Consider the following 14,569-nt stretch of genomic DNA (forward strand, 5'->3'; position numbering starts at 1 on the left):
TTTTTTTGATAAGTAGAAGGAGTACACTCTAAAATAACAATGAAAAGTGTAATATAGTAAATATATAAACCAGTAACATAGTCATTTATTATCATTATCAAGTGTCATGTGCTGTACCTAATTGCATGTGCTATACTTTTTAATATGACTGGCCATGAAGTAGACGTCTTTACAACAGCATCATCACAAACATGTGAGTAATAGGTTGTGCTGTGCCCTGAAGAAAGTTACAATGTCAGCAGGCATTTTGGCAATAGGGAATTTTACCACTGTGTCATAATCTTATGGGACCACCTTCATATATGTAGTTAGTCCTCGAACAAAATGTCATCATGCAGGGCATGACTGTACTGATGTACTTCAGCCATAGAAAACAAGTAGCCTGAGCCTGCGTTAAGGCTTCTGGTTTGCTGTTTACTTATTTAACTGATGTCTGTTGCCTGCAGTAGTAAGAGACCTCCAACAATCAAACTACTGTTTAGTGAGTCAGTCAAAAGAAGACTTGATCTTGTGTTTCTCTTTCTTTGTATCTCTCAAATACAATTTTGCTACACTAAATCCCTTTAAAAATAGAGAGCTAGCTGCCCCCTTCTGCACAGTCAAGCCTAGCCAGCACCTGGGTCTGGAACTGGGCAGCAAGCCCTCAGCTTCACCCACTGCCTCCCCACCATGGACCACCGCAAAGTGAGTGAGCTTCGGGCCTTGTGAAAATGTGTAAGTAGGATCCAAGCATTCTGCACACTGAGGAAATGTGCTTCCTGAGGGAGTGGGTGGGGAGCATGGGGGGTCAAGTATCACATGCTACTCAGAAAGCTAAATCAGAAGAAAAATACCAAGGAAGAAAAACTTGATAGTAAGAAGGTGGAGGAAGACTTAAAGGCAGATGAAACATCAAGAAATTGATCTAGAAATTGATAATGAAGGTGTGATTGAACCAGACACTGATGCCCCTCAAGAAATGGGAGATGAAAATGCAGAGATAACACAGGAGATGATGGATCAGGCAAATGATAAGAAAGAAAGTGGCTGCTATTGAAGCCCTAAATGATGGTGAACTGCAGAAAGCCATTGACTTATTCATGCATGCCATCAAGCTGAATCTTTGCTTGGCCATCTTGTATGCCAATAGGGCCAGTGTCTTTGTCAAATGCTGCCATCCGAGACTGTGACAGAGCCATTGAAATAAATCCTGATTCAGCTCAGCCTTGCAAATGGTGAGGGAAAGCACACAGACTTCTAGGCCACTGGGAAGAAACAGCCCATGATCTTGCCCTTGTCTGTAAATTGGATTATGATGAAGATGCTAGTGCAATGCTGAAAGAAGTCCAACAAGGGCACAGAAAATTGCAGAACATCGGAGAAAGTATGAGCAAAAACGTGAAGAGCAAGAGATTGAAGAAAGAATAGAACGAGTTAAGAAGGCTGGAGAAGAATATGAGAGAGCCCAGAGGGAGAAAGAAGCCAGACGACAGTCAGGAGCTCAGTATGGGTCTTTTCCAGGCGGCTTTCCTGGGGGAATGCCTGGTCATTTTCCTGGAGGAATGCCTGGAATGGAAGGGGGCATGCCTGGAATGGCCGGAATGCCTGGACTTAATAAAATTCTTAGTGATATAGAGGTTCTTGCAGCCTTGTAGGATCCAGGAGTTATGGTGGACTTCTAGGATGTGGCTCAGAACCCAGCAAATATGTCACAATGCCAGAGCAACCCAAAGGTTATGAATCATCAATAAATTGTCAGCCAAATTTGGAGGTTAAGCATAATGCCCTTCTCATAAATAAAGCCCTTGATGAAGGAAAAGCAACATAGATCACCTTATGGATGTCACAATAATACAAACCAGTGTACTTTTTCATCAAGACAGCTGGGGTGCTTTGAAGATAATCCCTACCCCTCTCCCCCAAATGCAGTTGAACAGTGGTTTGCAATTAGGGTATTCATTCAGATAATGCTATCCTACCAGGAATTACAAATTTTAAACAATTTCTAAACCTTAAAAATATTTAAAACAAATTTAAAGGGTCTGTTAATTCTTATATTTTTCTTTACTAATCATTTTGGATTTTTTTTCTTTTTTCTTTTTCTTTTTTTTTTTTTTTGGAGACGGAGTCTCGCTCTGCTGCCCAGGCTGGAGTGCAGTGGCCGGATCTCAGCTCACTGCAAGCTCCGCCTCCCGGGTTTACACCATTCTCCTGCCTCAGCCTCCCGAGTAGCTGGGACTACAGGCGCCCACCACCTCGTCCGGCTAGTTTTTTGTATTTTTCAGTAGAGACGGGGTTTCCCCGTGTTAGCCAGGATGGTCTCGATCTCCTGACCTCATGATCCGCCCATCTCGGCCTCCCAAAGTGTTGGGATCACAGGCTTGAGCCACCGCGCCTGGCCTGGATTTTTTTTTCTTTGAATTATTGGGCAGGGAAGATACTTACGTATGGAAGATTATTGCTCTAATTTGAGTGAAAAAAGTATTAGTGCGAGGCAAACATAACTCATTTAAGGATAAAGTTTGTGTTGGATATGTGGTTTCTGAAGCATTTTGACATGTCTTTTTAAATGCTTTATCTTTTTCTTTAAAGATTTATTTCAATAAAACTAACTGGGACCACCAGTGTTTCAGTAGGACCTGGGTAGGGACTGGAAGTACTTGGCAGGGCAGCAGCAGTCTTGCTGTGTTTTATATAACATGCATCATTGAGCAGGTTGCCCTTAAATCTTACACTGTGGTGAAGGGATGATTTTTCTGTAATGCTGCAGTAGAGGTGAAGTACTTAGTTCTGTTCTTGTCCAGTGTATCTAATAAATGTTTCATATTATCTCCACATAGGGGAAATAAGGGAGTACTTTTCTTTTTATACTTCTATGCTTAAAATTCTCTTTCCTAGTCAAAAAATGCCCCACTCTGTGTTTACTTTCTGCTTGTTACATTTTTCTCCCTTACTTTTCTTGGGCTAAAGACGGCTTTTTCCGGCAGCATCATCACTGCTATCATCATTAATAGCATAATTATACAAGAATTTGAATGCTGATTTTAATATGTAATACATATGGTAATTGTAGGGTAGTACACACAACAACTGTAGTTTCTTACTTGGCCATGAGAATGCTTACTTAAGTGTTAGACTTCCACTCCGGCAAAATCTTGTCATATCAAAAGACATTGGAAAGAGGGATTCCCTTTGGTGTTTGGTCTTCTACTTAGAAAATACCTATTGCAGTTGGAATTTATCTTGTAATATTCATCTTTGTATTTTGAAGATAAGGTTTGAATTAAATTGATATACACAGAGGGGAACCAATTTTTTTTTAATCCAGTGTGAATTATACATGAGATAATCCACAGTTATTCATTGTGGAGTTGTTGCGACTATGAAAGACTCATCGTCTTTGTATTCAGTTCTTCCTTAAATAGTGTAACCATACCCCCACCTCTGCTTGCTTTCTTTCCCTCCCCTCCAATGATAAAGAAAATGATAAGTTTAAAAAAGTAGTTATGGCTACTGAATATTAGGACTAGAGAGTAATTCCAGGCTCTTTTTGCTTTAAACTTCTCCTAGCTTAACTCACATATAACAATAGTATTATGCTTTTATATTATAGATCTTCCCAGTTTTCAAACTACATTTGAAATCCCCATGGCATGAAAACAAAACGATTAAACTAAAAAAATGTGAATGATTAAACTAAAAAATTATTCACATTTTATTGAAAGGACACAATTTTTTAGCTCCAGTTGCTGCATTTAAAGAGAATATTTGATGCCCAGCAAAGAAAAAGGCTCCTGAGAAATGGGGCAGCGCCCAGAAGTCTGGACTTCTTCCACTGTGGCTGCAGCCAACACTTGTGGTGAGGTTATTTGTAAGCATTTTGTAGAAGGCATTTTTCAATAACACTATTCATTCATTAGTAAATATGCATGAAGCACCTCTTTTAATCCAGGCATTCGCTGAGCAAAACACTAAAGACATCTCCAACATTCTCTTTTAATGCATGATGTTCTCTATGCAATTGCAAACAAACTGAACTAGCCAGAGCAATTCAAGTTTTTGCAGTTGAAAGCATCATCATGGCTAAGACAAGAAGTCTTTGAGCAATCAAGAGACTGAAACTTAGCCTGGCGTGGTGGCGGGCCCTGTAGTCCCAACTACTCGGGAGGCTGAGGCAGGAGATTGGCATAAACCCGGGAGGCGGAGCTTGCAGTGAGCTGAGATCTGTCCACTGCACTCCAGCCTGGGCGACAGAGCAAGACTCCGTTTAAAAAAAAAAAAAAGAGACTGAAACTATCTGTAGTAGCAGATCTACCGTGGCTCAAAGAAGTCCTCTGTGCTGTAGACTGGTATGTACCAAAATGGGATCTGGCCTGGAGAGGGTGACCCAGAAATGGGATATTGAGAGGCAAGAGTTCCAACCTGGACATGCGCAACCCTAGCCACTGCATAACCGGTTACAAGGGAGCCTTATTTCTCTCTCTCTCTCTCTCTCTCTCTCTTTTTTTTTTTTTTTTTTTTTTTTTGTATTTTTAGTAGAGACTGGGTTTCACCGTGTTTGCCAGGATGGTCTCCGTCTCCTGACCTCGTGATCCGCCCGCGTCGGCCTCCCAAAGTGCTGGGATTATAGGCGTGAGCCACCGCGCCCGGCCAGGGGAGCCTTATTTCTAAGACTTGGTACTAGGTATGCTTGTGCACTGTATGTAGACGGTTGTATGTTTCAATAATGATAGCTAATGTTGAATCAGCTAAGCACTATGGAAATACTATCATATTTAACATTCACAAAAACCCTATGAAGTGTTTACTATTATTCCCATTTTAGAGAACAGGAAACTGACTTAAGTAGTTAAATAACTGGCCCAAGGAGATGCAATTGCAGAGCTGCCACTCAGGTCAGACCTCAGTGCCTCCCAGGCTTATGCTCTGCACCACCATGCAGATTTCCAACCCAGACTTAACAAACCAACCGAAATTGATTTCTTAATATGTGGGGTTTTTTTTTCTGCCCAATTAATCCTTTTGTATTTCTCATAATATCCTGAATTAAAAGAGCCTTTTAGACATTATTCAGGAAAATTTGCTGACAGGATGGACCAACAACTATAAAAATCAACAAACAGCTAGAGTTGCCATTCCAGGGCCAAGATGGACAGCAGACAGTGTAAACACTGTCCATTTCAGAACAATTCTGAACAAATGTGTTTCATCACTTTCAACTATATTTAGTCCTCCCAAGACTTTATGAGGTTGATGTTACTGTCGCCAATGTGACAGCCAAGTAGGCCGAGGCTCAGAAAAGAAATCCCACTGCTGGTAAACGGTGGCACTGGGTTGATAACCTCTAGAGCGGCTCCCTTTGCACACAGTGAATAACAGATGCCTGTCATTGACATGTGTTACATGTGGAGACAAAGTCCCCAAACACACAAATGTGCAGCAAGCCAGGTGAGCTTACTATTTGTTTCCTTTAAAACTTGGGAATGAATATTGGGGAGTGTTGCCTGAATCTGAGCATGAATGAAGCTTTGGAAGAGATAGGTTTGTGGCTAAATTGGGGCACAGATGGGTTAGTGCTCACTGAGACTCGGATATTTGTGCTTGGGTTGGTTATATAATCTTGGTAAATGCTGTGCTGTACCAGGTGTGGGTATTGGAGCCTATGAATTATAGGTGTCTTATTTTTCACAATTCAAAAATATACGTCTTGGGGCGGCTAACCCTTCACCTGGGGGCTTTTCCTGCAGTGTGTTTGTCCATGGCTCTGTGCAGAGTCTGGAGCTTGTCCTGATGCCTCACTTGACAGATTTACTTATTCAGTCAACCAATTTGTCACCACCTATTGGCTGAACACCTACTTGAGGCAGTACAAATAGACACCGGACCCCATCTGCCTAAGCTAGAGTCCTGGCTTGGCTATTTCCTGTGCAAATTGGGTAAGTTTCTTAAACTCTCTGTGCCTCAGTCTCCACATTTGTAAAATGGAGATAATAATAGATTCTACCTTGTGAACTGGTTTGAAGACTAAATGAGTTATTGGGAAAGTGTCAGAATTAAAAGAGCACTTTTAGACATTATTCAGAGCACTATGTGTGTTGTGGGCACTGTTTGAGTGCTTGCTATCTCTACTGCTGTGTAACAGGCTCTGTGTAACACAGGGAAGTACAACACTGTGTACCTGCCTCCAGGGAGCTGAGCTGTGGAGCTAACACAATGTAAATACTATCATACAAGCGTCAAAGCAGTACACATCCTAAGATAGGAACAACAGAGTATTGTAGGGGGGATACTGAATTCGATGGGTTCTTTTTGTATGTGTGTGTATGAGAGACAAGATCTTGCTCTGTCACCCAGGCTGAAGTGCAGTGGCTCAATCATAGCTGTAAGCAGGAATACAGGCATGTGCCAACATACCTGGCTTTTTTTGTTTTTTTTTCTAGAGACAAGGTCTTATTTTGTCGCCCAGGCTGGTCTCAAACTCCTGGACTCAAGTGATCCTCCCACCTCGGCCTCCCAAAGTGCTGGGATTACAGGCATGAGCCACCGCACCAGGCCAGCTGTTTCTCTATAATCTTTTTTCATAACTGTTCTGCTATTCTCTTGCAGTTTCCATGATGCCATTTTCTGAAGCACAGCATTGCAGATGTTTAGAAAAAGCCAGTGATCTCCCAGTCCAAGTCCCTTAATTTATAGCTAAGGTAGTTGAGTCCCAGAGAGGTAGAGTGAATTGTCCAAGGTCATAGAGCTTCTGACAGTAGAACTGACTCTCAAACTACTGCCCCTTTCCACCATTCTAAACAGCTTTTTACCGTGCAGAATTTCTAATGCACAGAGACTCAGAGTTCACCTTAATAGCCATCTTCAACTGGGATTTGATGTTAAAAAGAGACAGACACTTAAAATCTGTGGAACATCCACAGTCCTCATTTTGATTCAGAGGTTTACCCAGTGCCCTAGGGGAAGCCATTTTCAAGACTTCTAAGGACAGAATGGACCCTGGAAGGGAAGAAGCCATCGTGTATAGGAACCCCAGCCTAGAAGGCATGTAGAACAACCTAATGGTTACAAAGGCCTGGGGTAAAGGAAAGAACAAACTTTTTTCTCCTACTATATTCTCACTCACAGCACTCAATGCTTCACTTTTGACCTACTAGAAGTATGGGCTTTTTCCCCCCATACATCAATTTTCTGCCCAACACCAGCTGGGTGTCCTACAATTTAATTTAATTCTGACATTACCTAGAGTTAGCATCAGATCCCACAGCTTAAGGGCTCAGTCTCCCAAGACTGAATTGCCCCCTCAACTTCACATGCCAATTATACGTCCAGACGTCCAGTACTTGTGACCAAGCAGTTGTAAATTGGAGGTTCCCACAACCCCCTCCCCAGGTTCAATCATTTGCTAAAATGGCTCACAGAACTCAGGAAAGTGCTTGACCTACATCTACTGGTTCATTATAAAGGATATTGCAAAGGACACAGATGAAGAGCCAGATGGAAGAGATACATAGGGCAAGGTATAGGGGAAGGGGTGTGGAGGTTTCAAGTCCTCTTGGGGCACAGCGTCCTCCATGTGTTCAGCAACCCAGATGTTCTCCAAACTCCATAGCTGAGGAATTTTTATGGAGGCTTCATCACATAGACAAGATCTATTATTAACTTAATCTCCAGCTCCTCTCACCTCCCCAGAGGATGAGGGATAGGGGCTGAAATTTCCAGGCTTCTGATCGTGACTTGGTCTTTCAGGTGACCAGCCTCCCATCCAGAAACCCACCAAGAGTTGCCTCGTTAGAACTAAAGATGCTCCCAGCCAGGTGTAGTGGCTCATGCCTGTAATTTCAGTGCTTTGGGAGGCCAAGGGAGGATCATTTGAGCCCAGGAATTCGAGACCAGCCTGGACAACATAGCAAGACCCCATCTCTACAAAAGGAAAATAACTAAAGATGATCCTATCACCCAGGAAATTCCAAGGGATAGAAGCTCTGTGTCAGAAGCCAGGGTCAAAGCCCAAATATGAGGAAAAAAAGGTATACCTGACACCCCTATCTCTCAGGAAATTACAAGTGCTTTGGGAGCTCCATGTCAGGAACTGGAGTTAGAGCCCAAATATTTATTTCTTATTACATCACAATGTCACAACCGGGCACCCATGAGTTTTAATTGCTCAATTAGTTATTAGTACCCGCTATGGCCCAAGTACTTTGCTAGGCATTGGGAATACCAAAGTAAATGAAGTAGTCATAGCTCTGTTGCAGAGAGGTGGTTCTCAACATGGAGCAGTTTTGGCTCCCAAGGGCCATTTGGCAATGTCTGGAGACATTTTTGATTGTCATGACTTGGCATGAGGTTGCTAAAGGGATGTTGCTGAACATCCTATAACGCATAGGAGAGCCCCCACGATAAAGGGCTATCTGGCCCCAAATGTCAACAGTGTTGAGGTTGAGAAACCCTATTATTGAGCATAAGGTCTACGACAATTAAACACATAGTTAAAATGAAGTATGAACAGTGTTATGGTGGAGGAAGTTCAAGATACTGTCTGAATCTATAGCAAGGGAACTCAGCCTATGAATTAGGGCAGGTCTCTGAGTAGAGGATGTTTGAACTGAATCCTCAAGGATGAGTGGGTGTTAGTAACACAAGGAAATCAGGGCTAGAGATCGAGGCAACAGGAACGTACAAACACTTGAAGGACAAACAGAACTCTTGCGAGGAATCAAGAAATGTTTAGTATGTCTGGAGCAGAAGTTGGGGGGGTGTCGCAAAAGATAAGACATAGACGTTTTTGTAAGATGTTTAGTTAATATGCAAAGGTGTCTACCAGGCACATGCCCTGTTCTCATGCTGGTGAGTCTTCTGAACCAACAAATATCACTGTCCTTGAGGAGGTGCTAGCCTAGACAAGTGAAGGATCTTGGCCTTAAGGGCAATGGGAAGCCATGGAAAGGCTTTTATCTAGGAGATGACAGAGTCACATCAACATTTTGGAAAGCATGTAGAGGATGCATTTGAGGGTAACAAGAGCAAAGGCAGGAGGACCAGTTGGAAGTTGTTACCACAATCCAGGTAACAGATGAATATGGCTGAATTAGGAGACACACATGGATGTGAAGAAAAGACAGCTTCCAGAGACATGCAGTGTACATATGTGCATGTGCATACGTAGTTATTACATTAAAAGAATATAACTATTCATTTCCAGACTTTATGGCCACTCCACATTTAGAAAGTGGATCATTGACAAGATTTGTTAATGAGCACTGACAACACTGACGTCCCGTCTTCATTCTGTTTTCCTGCCCCAATTATTTGCATGGGCTGGGAAAGCTACTTGAGACCTCTGACCATGGCTGAGGTTCTAAAAGACCTGAAGTTCATGTTCCCCTTTCCCATTCCCCTCACCCCTGCCCTGGATATTCCATGGAAAAGAGGAGAAGGCTGTGTGTTCCTGAACACTGCTTCCCCTGAAGTCTGGGCTCTTCCTCTCCTCCAAGCATCTCTTCTTCCATGATCCAGCACAGGCGTACTCATTTCAAGGGGCCTGTCCTGCTGTCAGGTGCCAGGCACATAGAAGTTTGGAGCATATGATCATTCACTGGCAGGTTGTTTTCTGGTCCCTTATTTCAACAATGATGACTGATGTCATTATGGAAATCAGTCCTGGTGTGAGTTTCCTATTGCTGCCACATCAAATGACCACAAACTTAGTAGCTTAAAATACCATGCATTTATTCCCTTGCCGTTCTGGAGGTCAGAAATATAAAATCAAGATGTCAGCAGGGCTGCCTTCCTTCTGGAGGCTCTAGGGGAGAACCCATTGCATTGACTTTTTCAACTTCTCGAGGCTGACTATGGCCTCTGCCTCCACCGTCACATCTCTGTTTTCCTCAGCTTCCATTGATGCATCACCTTCTCTGGCTCTGATCCTCCTGCCTCCCTCTTATAATGATCCTTGTGATTATGTTGAGCCATGGGAGTAACCTAGCATTAGCTCCCCATCTCAGGGTTCTCAATTACATCTGCAAAGTTTCCTTTGCCATATAAAGTAACATTCATAGATTCCAGGGATTAGGACATAGACATCATTATTTAGCCTATCACAGGTCCCACACAGCTTGCTATATTGTTGTCCATTGTGGTGAGCACCGCCCCCAAGCCTTGCAGGTGGGTGAGCCCTATTGGTTGTTCTGGAAAGGCCAATCCCACCTCTCTACTGTCGCTCCCTGCATGGGCTCTCAGGAATGGATCTTTTGGTTCCCACTAGCCTGACCAACTGTTTTCAAAAAGATGCTCTGAGTCAGGGTGACTAAATGAGGGGCTTCTCAGCTCAGATCCACATTTGCCCCCAAGATTCTATACCTGTGTGTTGAGTTGGGGTGTAGACTCCCCCTTCCACTCATCTATTCCAGATTAAGGAAGAGGCTGGGATATAGTTTGTCTTCATGTGTTTTTTTTAAAAAGCCGCTGACTTAATATGATCAGTTATCTTTTTTTAAAAAGGTGCCACTGTTGCCATGGTGACCAGAGGCTGCAAAAGAGATTTCACCTCTTTCCCATTTCCCACCCCTCTATGCATTTTCTTTGCAAATTACATTGCATTCATTTATGGATATCTCAGGGGTACTCTCCTACCTAAGGAAAATCTTCTTTCTGCTTTCTATGAGTGGATATCTGTATGGCCAGCAAATCTACCTCCCAGGAGTGACAGGGCACAGGGTGGCACATCTTGACCTGCCTCCTCCAGGCAAATAGAGAAGGAATCGGCTGATATGCTCTCAATGAATAAATAATACGCATCTTGCAGCCCTGTCTCTGCATGCTGTGGATGTTAATGCCTGCACAGAGGAGGGACAGAGGGAGAAAGCAAGGGAGGACAGAACTGATGCAGAGCCCAGAGAGAAATAGGAGCCACAGAATCCGCTTGTCAGACTGTCTCTTCTGCACTCCTCCTTTCAAGAAGACACACCAAGTTCCCACGATCACATACTCCTTTCCCCCAACCACACAGGGCCCGGGGCCCACTAAAGGCCCAGAAGACTGGATGCGAGCCAGTGAGGTGGAACACAAGATCTAGGAAGGAATGATCTGAGTTTGTGTACCATCTGTGTGACCTCAAGCAGAGCAATCTTCCAATCACAGCTGCCCCATCTGCCAATGGGGAGCAAGACCTCCACCCCACCTGCTTGGTGAGACTGTGGTGAGGGTCCAGTCAGATCCTCAGTGTGAAGGTGCTTTCTGAACTCTGTGGGGCAGTACACAAGCTGTGGCTGCTGCTACTGGAGACAGTGGCAATGCTAAGAAGAGTCACCTGCCTATGTTGACTTGTTGAGTTCTCTCCATGTGCCAGGCACTGCTGCTTTACATGCATTGTCTCATTTAACCTATTTGAAGCAGGTGCAATTGGAGCCACCCCCCACCCCCCTGTTGCCTTTTATTAGCTGAAGCAACCATGGCCAAGGTCATGGGGTTAGTAAATGGCACAGCCAGAAGCCATGCTCCAACCTTGGCCTGCAGAGACCCCCGAAATGTGGAGGGCAAGCAAACCTAAGGCATTGCCCAAAGAATATTTCCACATAGACCAAAAGAGAAGCTGAAAATATTGACTCTGGTAAGACTGAACTTAGGGGAGGGATGCCCTCTAGTTCCAGCAGATATGGGGGTTAGTACCGCAAAAGGCCATGCAATGCAGGAATTCAGGGCTCTGGACTCAGCCTGTTGACTAGAGCTGGAGAGCAGCCTAGCGGGAAAAGGGTCACCACATATCAGAGGGTGTTGCTGGACTGAGGGCTGGGCCGTGGTGGACAGCAGGTGCTCAAGCCTAGGGCAAGGATGCAAGGTCTGGATCCTGCTTAGCCCTGGAAATGGTGTGTATTCCACTGCCAGCTGCCCTCTGGCGGAAAGAGTTGTTGGAGGTAGAGGCATGCTGCCAACTTTGCATGTATCTGTATTTTCTTCTGGACCTCTAGAATTGGCTGAGGACGAACACTCCCAGAGACTAGGCTGAACCACTGTTAGAACTGACATGTGTGCCTTGGGCCAGGTTGCCTGGAAGCAGAGCCCAGTGCAGGGATTTGGGCCCATGTCATTTCATGAGGGAGTCTTCTCGGGTGAAACCCATAAGGGAGAGAGGCTAGGGAGACTAGGGTGGGGAATGGGAAAGGGCTGGGCAAAGAGGTGATGTCAGGTGAAATCTGTCCTCAGCCTGATGCAAAGGTGGGCTCTGGAGCATCAGCTGCACTGCAGAATTGTCCTTTCCCAACCCTAGGGCAAGAGGGCTGCCTTTGTTTCCCACTTCAGTCAACTGTTGGCTGTCAGCCTCAAGCGGGGGGACTTCCTGAGCCTGGGCTTCTGCTGGACAGGGCAAAAGTTTTGTAGAATGCGGCAGCTGCAAGCTGTTAGCAGCCAGCACGCCGCTGCAGGAGGGTGGGTGGATGGGATCTGGGACAGACACGACAGTGTGCATGACAGAGATGGTGAAGACAGTTGATGTAATTATGCCTGACAGGCTACACTAACCTAAAGTTTCCTAACATCCTCGAATCATGCACAGCCTGTTGCATCTTAAACACATTCAGTCACCTGTCACACACCCCCTCTAAAGGCCACACCCTCTCACATGCATGTGGGTTTTAGCACCTGCCTTTAACCCATTTCCCATTTGCCCTGAGAATACTCTTGCGTCTAATCTTAATGTGACATTGTATACATTTCTGCTACATTAGGATTAGAGACAAGTTCTGTTTAGAAATAACTCCAAGAACAGTTTTTATATTTCATTTTCACATTGAAAAATGAGTCAGATTTGCTTCAGCCTCAAAGAGTGTGTTTATGTAAAATTAAATGAGCACTGGCAGCGAGCTGCACTTTTTTTTCTAAACAGGAAATGGGTTAAATAAGACCATTTGGAGCCTATGAACATCCTGAGCGGCCCTGTGCAGGCAGAACAGAGGGCGACGGCAGCTACGCAGCTTTGTTCCTTGGGGTATTATTATTCTCTTTCTTCATTCCCCCTCCTTTCTTTTCCTTGCACTTTTCACTACTCATTTTGTTACCTTGCTTTATCTCGCCATGGTGCCTAGCTGCCTTCAAGCTGAGACATCAGTCTTCTTCTGCCTTTGGACTTGGACTGCAACCCACATCAACTCTCCTGATTCTCAAGCCTTCACTCTCAGACCAGAACTATACCATTGGCCCTCCTGGCTCTCCAGCTTGCCAACTGCAGGTCTTGGACTTCTCAACTCCCTACCATATTACTGTTTTATCATCTCCAGAAATTACCTGCTTTGTTTACTTGGTTATTGTCTCTCTCTATCAAAGACAAAAAAACAAACAAGTAAAGAAATCAACTTCATTTAAGATATTGCAATAGGGAGAATACCTCAGAACCGAAGGTCAGAGCACTGCTGTAGCATTCCGTTTTCACACTGCTGTAAAGAATTACCAGGGACTGGGTAATTTATAAAGGAAAGAGGTTTAATTGACTCACAGTTCCATATGGCTGGGGTGGCCTCAGGAAACTTAGGATCATGGAGGAAGGTGAGAGGGAAGCAGACACCTTCTTCAGAAGGCAGCAGGAGAGAGAAGAGCGAAGGAGGAAATTTGAAACGCTTATAAAACCATCAGATCTCGTGAGAACTCAGTCACTATCACGAGAACAGCATTGGGAAACCACACTCATGATCCAATCACCTCCCCTCCTCCATACGTGGGGATTATAATTCCAGATGAGATTTGGGTGGGGACACAGAGGAGCCAAACCGTATCAATTGCAGAAGGTGGCTTTGCCTTCGTTTTTACAGGGAGGAGTAGGTGGGCTACAGGTGGGGTGGTTTACAGATGAGATGATTTTGCCATCGAGGGAGCCTCTGTGAGCTGAACAGGAAATGCTTATCTCTATGCCTAATTAGTTTCAGGGAGACAAACTCCTAGTCTCAATCATTCACGAGACAAAAAACAGGGAGTTGGAGGGTCTGTGTCTGGCCTTTCAGTAGATTTCATCTCACTGAGAGTCTTTTTTTTTTTTGAGATGGAGTCTCACTCTGTGTGCCAGGCGGGAGTGCAGTGGCGCGATCCCGACTCACTGCAAGCTCGGCCTCCTGGGTTCACGCCATTCTCCTGCCTCAGCCTCCCGAGTAGCTGGGACTGCAGGCACCCGCCACCACGCCTGGCTAATTTTTTGTATTTTTTAGTAGAGATGGGATTTCACTGTGTTAGCCAGGATGGTCTTGATTTCCTGACCTCATGATCTGCCCGCCTCAGCCTCCCAGAGTGCTGGGATTACTGGCGTGAGTCACAGCGCCTGGCCTCACTGAGAGTCTTAAGGGAGTCATGAGAAAGAGTGTGCGGCAAGTCTTAGCTAAATGTGGGGAAGGTAGGGGGAATTTCTTAACCATTGCTGTTTTCAGGGCTCCGGTTAAGTTAAATTGAAGACTGCTGTGTGCCAGCACTTAGGGAATGATTACAGAGGACAATTGAATGACACAAATATACAGGATGTCAGCATGACAGGCGGCTAATACAATGTGAGGAGGAGACCAGATGAGATAGAGTCAATATTAAAATGATTCCTGGAGGAGGTGAGCCCTACACA

The 14,569-nt window shown here is 44.5% G+C and overlaps 1 pseudogene; it reads left to right on the forward strand.

Moving 5' to 3' along the window:
• Positions 1 to 432: 432 nt before the first annotated feature.
• Positions 433 to 1,755, forward strand: LOC119626466 (hsc70-interacting protein pseudogene; annotated as a pseudogene).
• Positions 1,756 to 14,569: the final 12,814 nt, after the last annotated feature.

This window comes from Chlorocebus sabaeus, chromosome 1 (assembly GCF_047675955.1).
Source record: "Chlorocebus sabaeus isolate Y175 chromosome 1, mChlSab1.0.hap1, whole genome shotgun sequence".
Lineage (NCBI taxonomy): Eukaryota > Metazoa > Chordata > Mammalia > Primates > Cercopithecidae > Chlorocebus > Chlorocebus sabaeus.